The sequence below is a fragment of the Halichoerus grypus genome, chromosome 8 (genome assembly GCF_964656455.1).
Source record: "Halichoerus grypus chromosome 8, mHalGry1.hap1.1, whole genome shotgun sequence".
NCBI lineage: Eukaryota > Metazoa > Chordata > Mammalia > Carnivora > Phocidae > Halichoerus > Halichoerus grypus.
This window is the reverse complement of record NC_135719.1, coordinates 80382495-80399867: the sequence shown is the minus strand read 5'-3', so window position 1 is coordinate 80399867 and position 17373 is coordinate 80382495.

The window sequence follows — 17373 nt, the reverse complement described above, 5'->3', positions numbered from 1 at the left end:
GCCTCAAGCTTAATACGAAAGGAATAATGAAAAGGAAATTTATTACTTAAAATTTCCAAGTTTAGTAAATTAATCTGTGATAAGATCTGACAGGCTTATCCGAAACAAATTTACTATGAATCATGGCTGTGATTGCAAATACTTATTCATGTTTTGACTCTTCTCTTGCCTTCAACCTGATTCTAAGGTGAAATGTGCTCACTGACCTTTGGCTTCCCTACATGAGACAAATGAGAAATCATGACCTCCTTTCCTTCCTGCTTACCACCAAACCCCGAGAACTGGTAGCTTCACAACAGCAAACATTGCTCAGACAAATGATATCAAAATATGCTTCTGACTTCTGTGACCTCTCCAGATGTGTACTGGAATACTAAATGTAACAGCAGTAAAATCATATTCATTTATGATGTAATGCTATGCTTAATTTATTAGAAGTTACAGAAAGGAAAAAAAAGAAACAAAACAAAACAAAAAACAACAAAAAAAGAAATTATAGGAAGGGAGAATCTGTGAGTCCTCTAAATTCAAATAAATTTGGCCATGTTGTTGCCATGAGTGCACACATAATGTTTGGTGCAATTCTACCATTCTTATTATAGTTATCATGAAAACAAAACCTCTCCCAAAATGCTGTTTTATCAGTGAAAATCTTCCAAATTTTTAATAGTATAAATATTTTTCAAAATGAAAGTATTCCATTCTGTATGTATTTTAGGTATTAACTCATCAAATATATGATTTGCAAATATTTACTCCCATTCTGTGAGTTGTGTTTTCATTTTCTTGATGATTTCCTTTGCTGTACAGAAGCTTTTTGGTTTGATGTAGTCCTGCTTATTTATTTTTGGCTTTTGTTGACTTTGCTTTGGGTATCAAATCCAAAAAGTCACTGCCAAGACTGATGTCAAGGAGCTTACCCTCTATGTTTTCTTCAGGAGTTCTATGGTTTCAAGTCTTAACATTCAAGTCTTTAATCCATTTTAAGTAGAACTTTTGTTTATGGGGTAAGATGTAGGTCCAGTGTCATTCTTTTGCTTGTGACTGTCCAATTTTCCTAGTACCATTTAGTGAGGAGACTATCCTTCCTCATTGTATATTCTTGGCTCCTTTATCATAAATAAATTGATCAAATATGTGTGGATTTACTTCAGGGCTCTCTGTTTTGTTCCATTTATATTTGTGTCTGTTTTATGCCAATATCATACTGTTCTGATTACTACAACTTTGTAATATAGTTTGATATTAGGATGTGTGATGCCTCCAGCTTTGTTCTTCTTTCTGAAGATTGCTTTGGCTATTTAGGGTCTTCTGTGGTTCCATACAAATTTAGGTTTATTCGTTCTATTCTGTGAAAAATGTCATTGGAATTTTCAGAGATTGTATTGATTCCAAAGATTACTTTGGCTAGTACGAACATACTAACAATGTCAATTTTTCCAATCCATGAGTATGGAATATCTTTTCATTTATTTGTGTCTTCTTCAATTTTTTTCATCAATGTCTTATAGTTTTCATCGTACAGGTCTTTCACCTCCTTGGTTAAATTTATTCCTAGACATTTTATTCTTTTTGATGCAATCATAAATGGGATTCTTTTCTTAATTTCTCTTTCTGATAGTTTGTTATTAGTATATAGAAACACAACTGATTTCTGTAGATTGATTTTGTATCCCACAACTTTATTGAAATCATATATTGGTTCTAACATATACTGACATCTTGTGGCATATCTCTAATTCTGAGCCAATTGATTTTTTTCCCACTTTCCTTTCTTGTGTATTGAAAACATGTACAGTGTGACTAGGGAAGGAAGTCTCTGTGTTGTTTATTTTAAGTTGAAGACACTGTAATTCACAAGCCAACTGAAAGATTTTTCTAGTGGGATTTTTATTGGCATTTATTTAGCCTATTGGGAACACATCTGGCAAAGTAGTAGGTAATAAGCATTGCATTCTCCATTCTATGAACTGGTAGAGCTAGAAAAAAATTATTAAATAATTTTCACATGGAAAGGTATAAAAATTATCTAGCAGACACCTTTGCTTCCAGCAATGAGAATAAACAGATATTTAATTTTGCTATGTTTTCTGCAGATCTCTCTCTCTCTTTCTCTCTCTCAAACATTACAGACAGAACCAAAAGAGTAACCCCTATTCCTTCTCTTGTTTCTAAAGTAGTAACCACTATTAGGAATATTCCATGCATGTCTTTTAAAATTTTAGCCTTATAGATATGTATCACAAAACTATATATTATACTTTGTTTGTATTTTGACATTTCTCATAAATAAGTGTGATGCAGTACATATCATTATGGTACTTTTTACACTTAGCACTTTTTTTTAAAAGATATATCTAAGAAAATCTGCATGGAACTACTTTTTTTTGCTTTTAATAGGGTTATATTTCCATTGTGCGAATACTCCACTATTTGTCCATTCCGTTACTGATTGATTATTCTTATGTTAAAACAGTGCTGCAGTGAGTACCCTGTAGATGTCTCCTTGCTCAAATATTGAATTTCTTTAATGTAGATATCAGGAATTGGAACTGCTGGGTTTTTTAGATAAGTATATCTTCTTTATTAGGTTAGGCAAATTGTTCTCCTAAGTGTTTGAATAAATTGTTCTCTGTGTGGTTGTTTTTCTTCAACTGAACAGGTCTAATAGTCCTCATCTCCCTGTATTCTTGTCAACATACTTTTATCAGATTTTTAATTCTTTGCTGACCTGATAGAAATGAAATAGTAATTTCTTTTAATTTAATTTCCTCTGATTACTATAGAAGTTGATGTTTTATATGTTCACTGGCCATGCCTAGTTCCTCTCCTTTATAGTGTCTTTAATATTCTTATCTATTTTATAGTGGATGTTTGCCTTATTTATTTGTAGGAGTTCCCTATGTACCCATAATTCCTAATATTTTCTTGGTTATATGGTTTACAAATACATCCTTCATCTCATTTTTAATTTTGTAGTGAGGTTCTCATGCAGGCTAAAATTCCCCTTCTTTTACTAATGCTTTAGGAATTTTTATTTCTAATTATCAAATTACTTTAATGACTCTAGATCTATTTAGTTTTTCTATTTCTTCTTGAGTTATTTTTGATAATTTATTTTGTCTATTAAGTTGTTCCTTTTTCTCAGAGTTTTAAAACTTACTGGCTCAGCATAACTTTTTCTTAATAAAATTTTAATTTCTACTGTATTTCTAGATACGTCTGCTTTTTAATCTTTCATTTAATTGTTTTTATTGTTTCCTAAAAAATTACCACAAACTTGGTGGCTTAAAACAATAAAAATGTATTCTCTTACAACTCTGAAGTTTGGAAGTCTAAAATCATTTCCACTGGGCTAAAATCAAGGTGCCAACTGCTCTAAGTTCTTCTGGAGGCTACAGGGAATAACTGTTTTCTTGCCTTGTCCAGCTTCTAGAAGCTGTCCTAAGTTCCACATCACACCGCCTCATCTCCCTCTGGTTCTGTCCTCACATCACTTCTCCTCTAACTCTACTGCCTTCATCTTATAAGGACCCTTCTGATACATTGGGCCCACCTGGATAACCCAGAATAAACTCCCCAGCACAAGGTCCTTTTTTTTTTTTTTAATTTTTATTGTTATGTTAATCACCATACATTACATCATTAGTTTTTGATGTAGTGTTCCATGATTCATTGTTTGCATATAACACCCAGTGCTCCATGCAGAATGTGCCCTCTTTAATACCCATCACCAGGCTAACCCATCCTCCCACCCCCCTCCCCTCTAGAACCTTCAGTTTGTTTTTCAGAGTCCATCGTCTCTCATGGTTCGTCTCCCCCTCCGATTTCCCCCCCTTCATTTTTCCCAGCACAAGGTCCTTAAATAACCATATCTGCAAAGGTGTTTTTCTTTTCTTTTGTTTTTTGTTTTTTGTTTTTTTGCCTCTGTAGGGACCCAGGGCAGGTGCCCCAAAATGTACCACAATGACATATTGATTATTTTGAACTGAAACTCTTTGGGAAACAGCAGGTGCAAGAACACTCAGCCCCTTCTCTTTCCCCCTGAAAACAGGAAATAAATCTCTGATGTGAAAAATACCCTCCCCGTACTAAGAAGTAAAAAGACAGCCTTATCACCAAAGATAGGGACTTTAAAGCTGGGAAAGCTATAGAAACAAACCTTGTGACTGTCAGCTCAAATTCTGCTTAGAATTCCATATTAATAAAGTTCCCAAACATCTGGGGTTTTTGTCTTCTAAATTCCTCACAAACCTATGTTCTCCTTGTTTAAATTGTATTAAAACTGCCTGCTTTGGTCATTTCTTTGGGTCTCAATTTCATTATTGGGCCTCCATGTGCATATAATAAAACTTGATATTTTTTTTTTTCTCCTGTTGCTCTGTCTTGTCTCAATTTAATTTCTAAACTAGCTGGAAGAAGCCTGGGAGTAAAGAAGGAAACTTCTTCCCCTACATCATGTAAGATAATATATTCACAGATTCCAGGGAATATGACATGAACATCTTTGAGGGTCATTACTCAGCCTACTACATTGTTTAAGTATTTTTTAATTTTTCTATTATTAATATTATCAATATTTTTTAGTTCATTAAAAATATTCAGCACTGGATTTCCCCATTTATTGTTTTGGTTTTGTTGCTGTTTGATTAATTTTTATACTTTATTTTTAATTAAAGTACAATTTATACAATGTAATAAATGGGTCATAAGTATAAAGTTAGAGGCATTTGAAAAATTGCAGACTTATAAATCACACCCCCATCAAACTGTGGAGTATTTTCTTCACTCCATCAAGATCCCTTGTGCCCCACCCAAACAGTTCCCAACCCACACAGGAAACCATTGCTCTGCTTTATTTCACTATGGATTGGTTTGCCTATTTTAGAATTTCATATAAATGGAGTCAAACTATATGCACCATTTTGCATCTGGAAATTTTTGCTAGGCATTATGTCACTGACGTTTATTCATGTTGTTATGGGTATCAGTGGTTCTGTCCATTTCATAGCTGAGCTAATATTCCATCGTATATATACAGCACAGTTTAATTTGTTTATGTATATTTTCCCTAGTTTATCACTATTATGAATAAAGCTGCTGTGAATATTTCTTTTTTTTTCTAAAGATTTTTTATTTATTTATTTGACAGAGAGAGACACAGTGAGAGAGGGAACACAAGCAGGGGGAGTAGGAGAGGGAGAAGTAGGCTTCTCGCCGAGCAGGGAGCCCGATGTGGGGCTCGATCCCAGGATCCTGGGACCATGACCTGAGCCGAACGCAGACGCTTAAGGACTGAGCCACCCAGGCGCCCCTGCTGTGAATATTTCTACACCTAGCTCTAAGTCATGAAGATTTTCTCTTATATTTTCTTCTAAAAGAATTACAGTGTTTCATTTTACACTTGGGTGTATTAACCATTTGGAGACTATCCTCAAATTTTTGTGTAAAGGTGTGATATTTAGGTCAAGTTTCAATTATTTGCTTATGAATATCTGATTATCCCAACACCATTTGTGGCTAAGACTAACTTTCCTCCATTGAGTTGCCTTGAAACTTTTCTCAAAAAATCAGTTGTCCCCACTTGTGTGGGTTTACTTCTACACTTTCACTCAGCAGCACAAAGTTGTTAATAATACTCTTTTATTTCCTTTTAGTGTAGAATCTAGGGTGTGGTTTTCTTTTTCATTCCTTATATTTGTAATTTGTGTCTTCTCTCTACTTTGATAATTCTCACTAGGGATACACCAATTTTATTAATCATTTTAATAAAATAAACTTTTAAATTTTTTATCTTTATTGTTTGTTTTGTAGTTTACTAGTTTGACTTTCTAATTATTTTTTTTTCTTTTAGCTCATGTTGGGTTTAATTTATTCTTCTTTTTCTATCTTCTTTTGTTGAAAGCTTAGAGCTGTGTTTTTCAACTTTTCTTCTTTAGGAATATAAGTATCTAAAATATTAAATTTCCTAAGTGAAGGGGATTAAGAGTACACTTATCATGATGAACACTGAGTCATGTGTAGAATTGTTGAATCAGTGTATTGCGCATCTGAAACTAATATAATACTCTATGTTAGCTACATTGGAATTAAAATAAAATAAAATGAAATGTTAAATTTCCTTCTATGTACTATTTTAGCTATATCCCATATATATTTATATTTTTATATACTGTAATAAAAGTTATGTGAATGTGGTTTCTCAATATCTTATTGTGCTGCACCCCCCTTTTCTTTCTTATGATGATGTAACATGAAAAAATGTCTACATGATGAGATGAAGTGAGGTGAATAATGTAGGCGTTGTGACATAGCGTTAGTTTACTACTGACCTTCTGACAATATGCCAGAAGGGGGATCATCTGGCTTCCAGACTACGGTTGATCACGGGTAACTAATACCACAGAAGGTAAAACTGAGGTTAAGAGGAGGCTACTGTATTTTAAAGTTTAGTGCTTACATTCCAAGTACTTGGACGTTTCTAGAGACATTTTTTTGCAATTGATTTTCTCAATCAATTTCACTTTGGTCAGAGAATAAATTCTATTTAATTGCAGTCCTTTTAAATGTATCAAGAATTTTTTTGTGGCCAAACAGATTCTGTGTGTGTGTATGTGTGTGTTTGTATTTCCTCTACACAGTAGGATTTGGCTGGAGCCTCAGCTTCAGGTTTGGGGCCAGGCTGCAGGTGCCTGGGGAGCACTGTGCTTTTGCTGCACAGAAGTAGGTGGCTGAGTCTCCAGGCTGGGGAGCCGTGACGTGCAATGAAAATTGTTTGGCACTTACATTGAGGGAAACTGTGAATCTTCCATCCTCCTTTGTACTCGCAACCAAGAGCATGGCCAGCAGTAATTCGGGGCCTTTACCAGGGTATTGTCGGTACCATAGGAAGTAGTCAAATGCACTGTTCTCGTAAGTACAGTTCAGAGTAGAAATCTCTCCTTCCCGGACTGTCAGAGATTGAGGGACCTGTTTTACCTGCTGCTGGCCACTCTTATTATTCTGTTGGCCACTCACCCCTGCTTAAAAAGATAATAAAAGTCATTAGGCCCCCAAATTTATATTTCCCTACCTGCATGAGGTTTTCTGTATCCCAATGTCTTCATCCCCCCCAAATTAATGACATATCCTGGAGTTTCTCCTCCACAACTCACAGCCTAGTTGAAGCCATAGAATTAAAATGGATGTTCTCAGGATCCTGGCCATTCCTCCTGATACCAAAGCTCAGTGACAATTCAGCTGGTCCTCTGGTCTTCCTAGCCTGCTAGGACTCTAACTTAAAGTTCACACCTGCTTTTAATTCCTTCAACAGGCCCCGCCCCTTCACAAGTGCATTTACTTGAAGCTATTTCTGTCAAAGGGTCAAAGGAAGCACTTCCTCATTTTGCCCTAACTTAGAATGGCTGAAAATATTTTCACTGGGAATCAGAGATTTCCTTCTTACACACAGATTAGGATGAGTTTAGAATATCTTTCCTACAAAACCCCTCTTCCTTTTCCTCACACCTCCTAAAATGTTAAAAATCATATATTAAGTCGGCTTAATATGTCAATAAATATTACATTTATGGTGGGGAAGAGAGGGACTCCTATGAAGCCACAAGATCAGCATGTATAGAGGCATTTCTTTTTTTTATTACAAGTACTAATTAAAGCCTCTTAAAAACACACAAAATGCACAATATCCCATTACAAGCTAGGGTAATGGGGCAGAGCATAAAGAATATATGGTCTCTTTCCCCTCAGGGAACTTAAATTTTATTACAGTCTTTCAGATATGTCCATATTTTACATGATCCTAAGAAATGATAGAAAGTAATTAAATCAATTTCAATTTCTGTAAAATATTTCTTATTTAAAATATTTCTTCTAGAATATAAATCAGGTAAATTAAATATTTCTAAGAATATACCTGGGGAAAAGAAGTTAGGAAGTACTGGAATTATCTGTCCTCCAGGAGATTTGATCTCCAAATGGGTACAAGAGAATGGAAAGATTCTGCAGATTTCGGAAGACTTGGAGCCTTGACCATCCAGTGTGTAGCACTTTTGGTAGCACTCAACCTGAGTTTGAGTACATGTTGAACCTTTTCTTCACGTTTTGTCCTTATGGGTGAAATATGAAAATACGAAGAATCCATTTGGCTTTAGATGTTAACACAGCAGGACACAGAGACAGAAATTGAGGATAAATTCCAAAACAACCCTAAAAAAAGGTGATCTGCATTATAAATAATAGAAATTAGAAGAAATAAGGAGCACATATTTTTTCTGAGGCACAGAGAAAATTTTGTACCTGTATTTGATATCACCTCAAATCTAATAAAAAAATAAACATATCACAGTCCAACAGGAGCCAATGTTAAGAGTCCCCATTCCTCATTCTACAATCTAATCTCATTCTAGTCCAGTACCGTAAAGAGATTTTTTATTGTTTGCTGAATTTGTGATGTGTTTTTTCTTTTTCATTTATTCATTCATTAATGCATACCTTCAAAATATATTAACTGAGTGCCTACTAAGTGCCTACTACATCGGCAACACTTGGGTCTCATTCATCAAAGAGACATAGTCCTGATCTTCAGTCAACGTAGTCAGTACTCAAGTATAGCCAGATAAAGGTTTACGAAAGAGAACTGTGTACCTATACGATGTGACTAAAAAAAGAGTAACGAACTCTTGTTTCTGGGCCCAGAAAGAGAAGAGTTCCGATGGAGGAGATGCTTGAACTGGGACTTATACATCGTCAATAGGGTTCCTAGTATAAATTATGGGATAAGAGAATTCTAGACACACATTAACTCAGTGATTGGAAGTTGGCTGTGTATGGTGAAAACAACATAAATTCATATTAAAGAAGCTAATATGGCCCTGACTTTGAAGAACAAGGTGTATTATTTTAAAAAGTGTTGCTTTTCAAAGTCTTTTTCAAACTATTAGACTGGAATAAACACAGATACTCTTAAGGTAGATGGATGGATATGTAGGTAGATAGATAGATACATAGATAGACGATTGATAGATACAAATTTAAGCAAAGTAGGAGATAATAGCCTATTAAATTTTTTAAAATATTAGTTCTGCCTAGCTGATGATCCTGTGTGTGTGAGACCAATGTTAATCTTCTCTGAAGCAGCACTGCCTCTTGGTGGCCATATAGAAAAGTTACACTGACCAATTTTACACAGCTTCTTAAAACTTTGTGTTCAGAAATCCCTGGATCAATCAGAGCCCTGAAGTAAGAGGCTGAGGCTTCTTGAGCCAGTGATCTCTTCAGATGGAGTAGATTTTGTTCTTGTTGAGTTTCCCTATGAAACCTTTATGGCTATTTACTGAGGTTTATCTCAGATGGATCTGGGGGTCCTGGTTGCGATGCTGGACCTACCAAGAGGCAACAGGGCGCCTGTCAATCTCACTTGCCCTAGGGGCTTTTCAGATGCAGAAATTGGTCCTCAGGCTGAGTCACTGCTTGGGCTGTCCTTCTTCCAGTAATACCAACATCAGATCAGGGAGAGCCCTTCATACTGAAGAGAACATGTCCTTAAATAAATTCTAATGTAGACAGTTGTTTTATATCCTTGCCAAAATGTGATATAGTCATCTATTTTTTTTTTTCAGCTAACATAATAGTTGTGTAATGATCTCATTGTGGTATTACCCTGCGTTTCTCTGATGACTAATGATGTAGGAAGTTTGGCAAACTTTTTCCCTGAAGAGCCAAATAGTAAATATTTCAGGCTTTGCAGGCCATTCGGTCTCTGCCACAACTACTCAACTCTGCCATTGTAGCAGGAAAGAAGCCACTGATAATACATAAATACATGAGCATTGCTATGTTCTAATAAAACTTTATTTGCAAACATAAATGGCTCGCTAGATTTGGTTTGTGGGCCATATTGTGTTGACTCCTGATGTAGAGCATCTTTTTATGTGCTTATTGGTTCTTCCTATATCTTTTATGAGAAGTCTGCTCAAATATTTTACCCATTTTCAAAGTGGGTAATTTATCTTTTATGGATTTTTTTTTAATGGCGTGTTCGTGATTCAGTGAAGAATCTTACTGCTATGTGGACACAATCACCTATCACTACACGGTCCACAATTGCTTTGAAAATTCTGACTTTGGAACCAGTGACTTAGCAGACATACAGAGCAATAAACATCATGATTCAGACTAGAATGAGCTACAAAGAGAAATTCATTTTCCCATAATCACAAATGTTGATGATTTTATGAGTTCTGATATCATGTCAACTAATGCTGATGTTGAGTTTCAAACAAGAACAGATGTCCTTGATGTTAGGTTTGTTGTGGGTATAGGGGAAAATAGTAAAAAACTTAAAATTTTTAAATTTTTCACAAGAAAATATGCACTAACTGCCGTCAAAGGATAAAGCAAACTGTGGTGGGATTTATGCTCTAGAGCTTCCCACAAAATCAGGTCATCTGAAATCTGACCCTTGTTAGGCCTTTTCCCTTTCCTTTTCAGGTGCACAAATCCTTATCTCAAGGTGTGCCTCTGGGGAACAGGACCTAAGACAATGGGTATTTAAGTTGTTCATTATTTTCTATTGGTGGAAAAATAGTCATACTCTTATAATTGTGATATCTTCAGTAGACGTGATGTGCCCAGTGTGGGAAGCAAAGACAAGAGAAAAAATTAAATTTCCTTACCTCCTACAGCCCACTGACAAGTCCTTAAAACAGGCAGAGTGACCCTCTGGTAGCTCAGCTGTCTTGATGAGGGAAAAGGCAATCTTAGCTTAACATTAGCCCAACCCCCCTGGATCCTGTGAGCCTACTTTAACATACAAAAATTCCTTTGGAAAATTCCTTTATCTCTACCCCACAAGACACATGTTGGCAATCATCCTCCAAGGATATGACTCACCGATATACATCTGAAGGGTCTCATGACTAGGATTTTACTAGACAGTAATAAATGACCTTTTCCTAATGATAGCTAGCCCCCTCAAGTTCCTGGAAACCTTGCTTCCAAAATTCCTTAGTGACTTGTGCTATTCCCTAACTCCCTCCCAACTTGAAAATATATAATGGGTCACTCCTCATGACCACGGTGCAGCTCTTTCTGCCCACGGGTCCTGTCCCCGTGCTTTAATAAAACCACCTTTTTGCACCAAAGACGTCTCAAGAATTCTTTCTTGGCCATCAGCTTTGAACCCCAACCCTTTCCTACCTCAAAACTACACTGTTGGACTTTGTAAAAATCAACACTAATGGTGTTTCTGTTAAAGAGTCAGAAACTTAGAGATGAAACTTAGTCTTCATTTATTTTGGATAATAACTCTAAGAACAACTAGTGTTTGATTTGAGAGAAGATACGGTATTCCTGTTTCTAATCATTAATCCTCTCCAGAATACACGGTTATTTTATGATGACGATGCATGGTGTGTTTGATTAATTGTACCTGGGGCAGGGTTAGGCTAAAAGCAAGATGATGGCTTTCTTTCTTGATGGAGAAAATCAATGTATCTCAAAGAAAAGTTGAACTTTCGACTATTCTCTGTGTAGGCCTATTCTATGTGCTAGTACCATGAATAGGAGGCTGTAAATTCCAGAATGGCAGTGTGAGTAGATCTGATGTAGTTTTGGAATGTTGGTGAGGTGAGATCCAGAGCCAACAGCCAAGGAAGAATTTTTGACATGTCTTTGATGCAAAAAGGTGGTTTTATAAAAGCGCGGGGACAGGACCTGTGGACAGGAAGAGCTGCTGCCCTGGGATTGTGAGGAGCATCTGATTATATACTTTGGGGTTGGGGGAAGTAAAGGTAAGGGAGGTTCCAAAAGGATCTTCATATGCTAAAGAAGACTCTCAGGATCCTGGGGGCCTTGCTATTGTCAAACTAAGATTGTTTTTGCCTTTAGCAAGGAGGCAACATAAAGACAGTTGGAAGCTTCCTGGAGGAACATTTACTCTGCCTGCCTCAAGTATTTGTCAATGGGCTGCAGGTTATAAAGACATTTTTATCTACATTTCTTTCTACTTGTTTCCCACATCAGATCCACGGATACAGTCCCCAACAAAACAATCATAACTGGTGGAAATTATTTTTTAAAAATTAAAGTCTCTGGACATTGTCCTACGGGTATACAGCAAATAAAAAGGGCACGTAGAGAAATATTTATTCAGGAAAATCTACTAAATCTCTAAGAACAGAAGGAGTCTGTGGCAATGGAGCCATGACCCACTCCCCACCCCCCCTGACCCCAGCTCAGGATGATGGAAGCTCTATGCTGGGTGAGTATAACCGAGATCACAGGGATCCTTGTCCCCCCAACTCCTGATATAGGGCTACACTATCTCCCTGGGAGAAGCTGACTGCCAACACCTCTTATCTCCCCCAGCTTTTTGTTACAGAGGCTCCATTGCAAGCAAGAGAAGCCACAGAGTGCCTACTTTTCACCCCACTCACAGGGCAGAAAAACGGTACCCCAAGCATGACAGACTGAGAATACTGGGTCCCTGTTGCACTCACCCCAGCTCACTCATAGAGTGGTGGTTCCATGCTGGGAAAAGCAAGCCAAGAAGACCAGAAGCTACTGCCTCCACCCAGCACACTGCTCATAAAGCAAGAATACCACTCGGAGAAATGCAAACCACTGTCCCTTCTCACAGCTCCAGAGTAGTGGCACAGAGGTTATGCCCAGGGAGACAAGCAGCTGTAAGAACAGAGCTCTCCCATAGAGAAGACTTAATCTGGAACAGAGCATTAGGAAGTTCAAGTTTAAGGGTACTTTTGAAAACAGCAGAGGTTTTTGGTTATAAGCAATTAATAGAAGTCAGGTAGCTCAAGGACAGCAATAAGCTAAATCATGAACTAGCTAGAAATTTAACAGGAAAGAGAGCTAGGAAGAATCCTCCAGGGGTCAGAACAAGCCTCAATGATGAATCTCAAAGACTACCTCGGCAAGGGGGCTTGGAGCAATTGATGCCAACTGAGATATTGTTGAAAATGACAGAACAGTCAACCAACACTTAATTGAGGCTAGTGGCAAGGTGTCATACAAACAGGGCAGAGACCTTACTTACCACAGATCAGGGAAAAGGACCACCGAAGAGTGTCTTGCTAAAACCACTATCATATCTGCATGTCTGGGCACATCCCCAAGACAGTGTCCTTCTAGGACCCATGTCAGAGGCTGTGCAACGTGGGGAAAATGGACTTAACTGAAAGAGTCAAGGCACTAAACAAATAAACAAGCAAACAACAAGCCCTAAAAGGGGTGGGGAATGGAGATCCAGAATTGCTATAATATATACGGCCTGAATAATGGCCCCCAATGATATTCAGGTCTTAATATGCTGGGTATCTGAATATGTGAACGAATATGGCAAAAGGGATTTTAGATATGTGATTAATATAAGGATTTGATATGAATTATCCTGGATTATCTGGGTAGGCCCAAAACAGAATTACAAGTGTCTTTATAAAAATGAAGTAGGAGATTTGACTCCAGAAGAGGAAAGAGATGTGGTAGTAGAAGCAAGAGGCTGGAATGATTCAAGGACATGTCATGGGCCAAGGAATCCAGGTGGCCTTCAGAAGCTAGAAAAGGCAAGGGAATGGATTCTCCTCCAGACCCTCTAGAAGGACTCAACCCTGCTGAGAACTTTTACTGGACAGAGAAAATGAGTTCAGACTTGTTGAGTCCAAAACGATGAAAGAATAAATTTGTTTTGTGTTCAGTGACCAAGTTCATATATGAACATTCAGCAGAAAATTTTTTTGTTTGCTTTGCTGCACTAGTAGGATGGGATGCAACTATTTGCAATTGTCTGTTGGGACACATCGTGCTAAGAGAGATCTGAACACTCCTGAGACACCCAGCTAAGCTGGATCATTGTCTAGTAACATCTTTATTGGAGTGATTTTTTTTTCTTTTTATTCCTTTGACTTTTTGCCCTTTTGGAGTTCAGCCTACTGTGGCTTAAATATTTATTTTAATTCTGTCTTCTTATTAGCTACTCTGAGTGTTCCAAGTTAGAGGTTTATAGTGCAGAAAAAGAGACACCAGATTGAGAAGGGAAGATGAAGACCAAATCCCAAATCTGTAGGACCAACAAGCGTCTGGTTCCAACTCTACTGACACAGTAAGGAGTGGTAAGCTGTACAAATGCTGTGTGGTGGGCTCCTGATCCGACGGCAGCTGGAGGAGGAGCCCAGCCCAGCTGAGGGTTTGTGCACAGGCTGCAGGCGCCTGGGGAGCACTGTGGCTCCACGGCACAGAAATAAGTGGCTGAGTCTGTGGTCTGGGAAGAGGAAATGTACAGCGAGCTGCGGCGTTCCTTAGCGACTGTCGTAGAGTTTAATCTTCCATTCTGCTTTGTCCCTGAAGGAACGTAAAACAGGTGGATGAGGCGGCCCCCAGGATCTTGGCGATACCAGTGCACGTTAGCCGCAGAGGTGGAAAAATTGCACTGCAGCGTGGAACTGGCTCCCTCCTGGAGACTCAGGGCCGGGGGCCTCAGCTCCACCTCTGCGCCTGTCACACCTGATGAGAAACGGAGACACGGTCAAGGTGATGGTCACTGTAACACCTGCAAAACCTTGGCTGGAAAACGTCCCCGCAGATTATGCACATAGAAAGTCTGCAAGGCTTGTGAGCCCCTTCTCTCCCCCTTCTTTCCTTCCTTCCTTCCTTCCTTCCCTCCTCCCTCAATAATACTGCAGCTACCAAATCCTTTCAGATTCCCACGGGGAACAATCCCAACTCACAGCAAACCTGGGTGCACAGAAGTCCCAGCACAGTGACCAATAGCCTCTTCATGATGCTTTGCCTTGTTGACCAGGACATTTTTCACCACAAGATCTGTTTAACTAAACCCTAGGGCATGTGTGTTACCACTAGGATCTGGAACTGTTCCTGTTTCTGCAACAGATCAGCCTCACCCAACACACACTGCTCTGGCCCCGACCTCTGCCACACGAAGCCCCACCCTCAGCCCACTGAGGAGGGGCTGGATGGGGGTTATGACTTCAGGAACACTTGCTGGTAATCCTGGAAGTCACAGCATGGGAGAAGGAAAGGGGGAGGCCCCCCTGGGGAGGGAACCAGGCTTCATCTCAGCTAATGGGGGAGGGAGATCACAGAAAGAATTTCCACATTTTAAAATCTAAAAAACAAGCAAGCATTCTGACAAAAAGATGTTTACTCACCTATGAATTAATTATGTGAGAGTCATTTCAGTTGTGCCAAATAATAAAAACATAAATGTTATGTATTACATACTTAATGAGTTCCTATTATTGGAATATGTGAAATATTTATGGCTTGAGACTCTCCTGGAATTACCAAGACTGGTGGTAAATATTATTATGGAAAATGAACCTAATAAGACTGTAAATTGTGAGAAAAAAAATAGGATCAACTTGGACATTATTTCTACATATTCACTTTGCTGCTTAATATTTTGTTTTTCTAATTCTTGGCTGTAAAGTTTCCTGGGATTCACACTTGCAGTTCAGTGAATCTTTTTTCTAATTTCTCTATCTTCCTCTTTTCCTTCCATCTTCCTCCTCAGTGTGCTTCTACTTCCTCATATTCTCCTTTTTTTTCCCCCTTAGCTTCTCTGTCTTCCCTCTTTTTAGTTTTCTAGTTATAGGAAAGAGACAGAAGGGATACTAAAGAAAAGGTGGCATGCAATGATTTAGAAATAATTTTGGATCTGTGACCAGAAGTTTCTATTTCTCCCGATCCAGAAAATTCTTAGGCAGGAAAAAACGAAACTAATCAGAAAAATCTGATTTCTGAACTTGGGAATTCATCTTCCCTTTTGCTTTATAGGACTCTTTGTTTGATCTAGAAGTCTTTTCTGATAGAAGCAGATTAAGGTAATGATACAGATAAAAATCATAACAATGTAAACACAGATATATGTATTACAGCTAGAAACTTCCAGTACTTGAATCAGGGAATAAGGCAGAGCTACTAATTGAAATGAATATTCAGTGGGCGCCTGGGTGGCTCAGTCGTTAAGTGTCTGCCTTCAGCTCAGGTCATGATCCCAGGGTCCTGAGATGGAGCCCCACATCGGGCTCCCTGCTCAGCGGGAAGCCTCCTTCTCCCTCTCCCACTCCCCCTGCTTGTGTTCCTGCTCTTGCTGTCTCTCTCTCTGTCAAATAAATAAATAAAATCTTTAAAAAAAAAAGAAAAAAAAGAAATGAATATTCAGCAAGAAGCATGTTTCTTATATGCTGATAATGATTTAGTTTTTCCTTATACACAATTATTCTGCCTTCTTTTACTACTTATTACTAGTACTATTCACAACTAGGTCCTTCAGCATAGTCCTGGTTTAAGAAAAGCCTATAGTGCCTCCTAATGGGCTAGAACCTTAAGAAACAGCTCTTACTTAGCAGGTGTACATAGCTCAGCCCAGCCATCCTTGTCAGGGGTATACCTGTGGATTGACTTGAAACCACAGAAGTGTCCACAAGAATGGAGAGAACCATGGATTGGACCATGATTCCCCCACGGTCCTTTTTTATGAAAATAAATACTTTCATGTAATATATTTTTAGGTAATGATATGAAAATAATCTATTTAATTCTTAGCTAGGAACTTATAAAAAATGAAGCTCCAATGTGATTTTTTCCCCAATGTGATTCAATACAGTTTAGCCAATGTATTTAAGAGTGTTCCAGACCTGGGAAAACACAAAAATGAATTAGCCACTAGATCTCCCTTCCGAGAGCTTGTGATAATAGTGAGGGAGACAAACATCTCTCAAATGTAATAAAGGCCTAGAGGATGCAGCAATAAATCATGCCATAAATACTACACGAACACCAAGACAGCAACAATTACTTTAAGCCTCTATTATGGGAGGCAGCTCAGTGGAGGATATGATACTGTATGCCTTCTATGCAGGTGACAAGAGTGGAGAGTGACAAAAGCCAAGATGGGCGATCTTTGAAGGGTGGCCCGTTATTTTAAATGCAAAGAACAGAGAAGATGAGCAAGTATGTGGACAGGACCACTGATCACACACACACACACACACACACAAGCACACACACACACACACACATGAATAAGTGTATTAAAGCATTCAGGTGTCTCTGTAACTTGGCTCTGGGCACAATCTGTAACCTTAAGTAACTAAGATACCGTTTAGGCTCAGGGAAAAGGGCTTATTCACCTACCTTAACAGTTGCCTCTGAAACTGTATTTGACTATCAGAAAAATTTGTGAGCTGTGTTGCTATAGATTTTGATTTGGAATTTGGGGGCATCTGAGGTAAAAGAAAAGAAAAATCAATGAACTAACCTGTTCTTTCCTTTCAGATGGCATGGATACAATAGGTTCTTGCATAATGAAATATTACTTCCCAGGAGTGCTAAGGATCC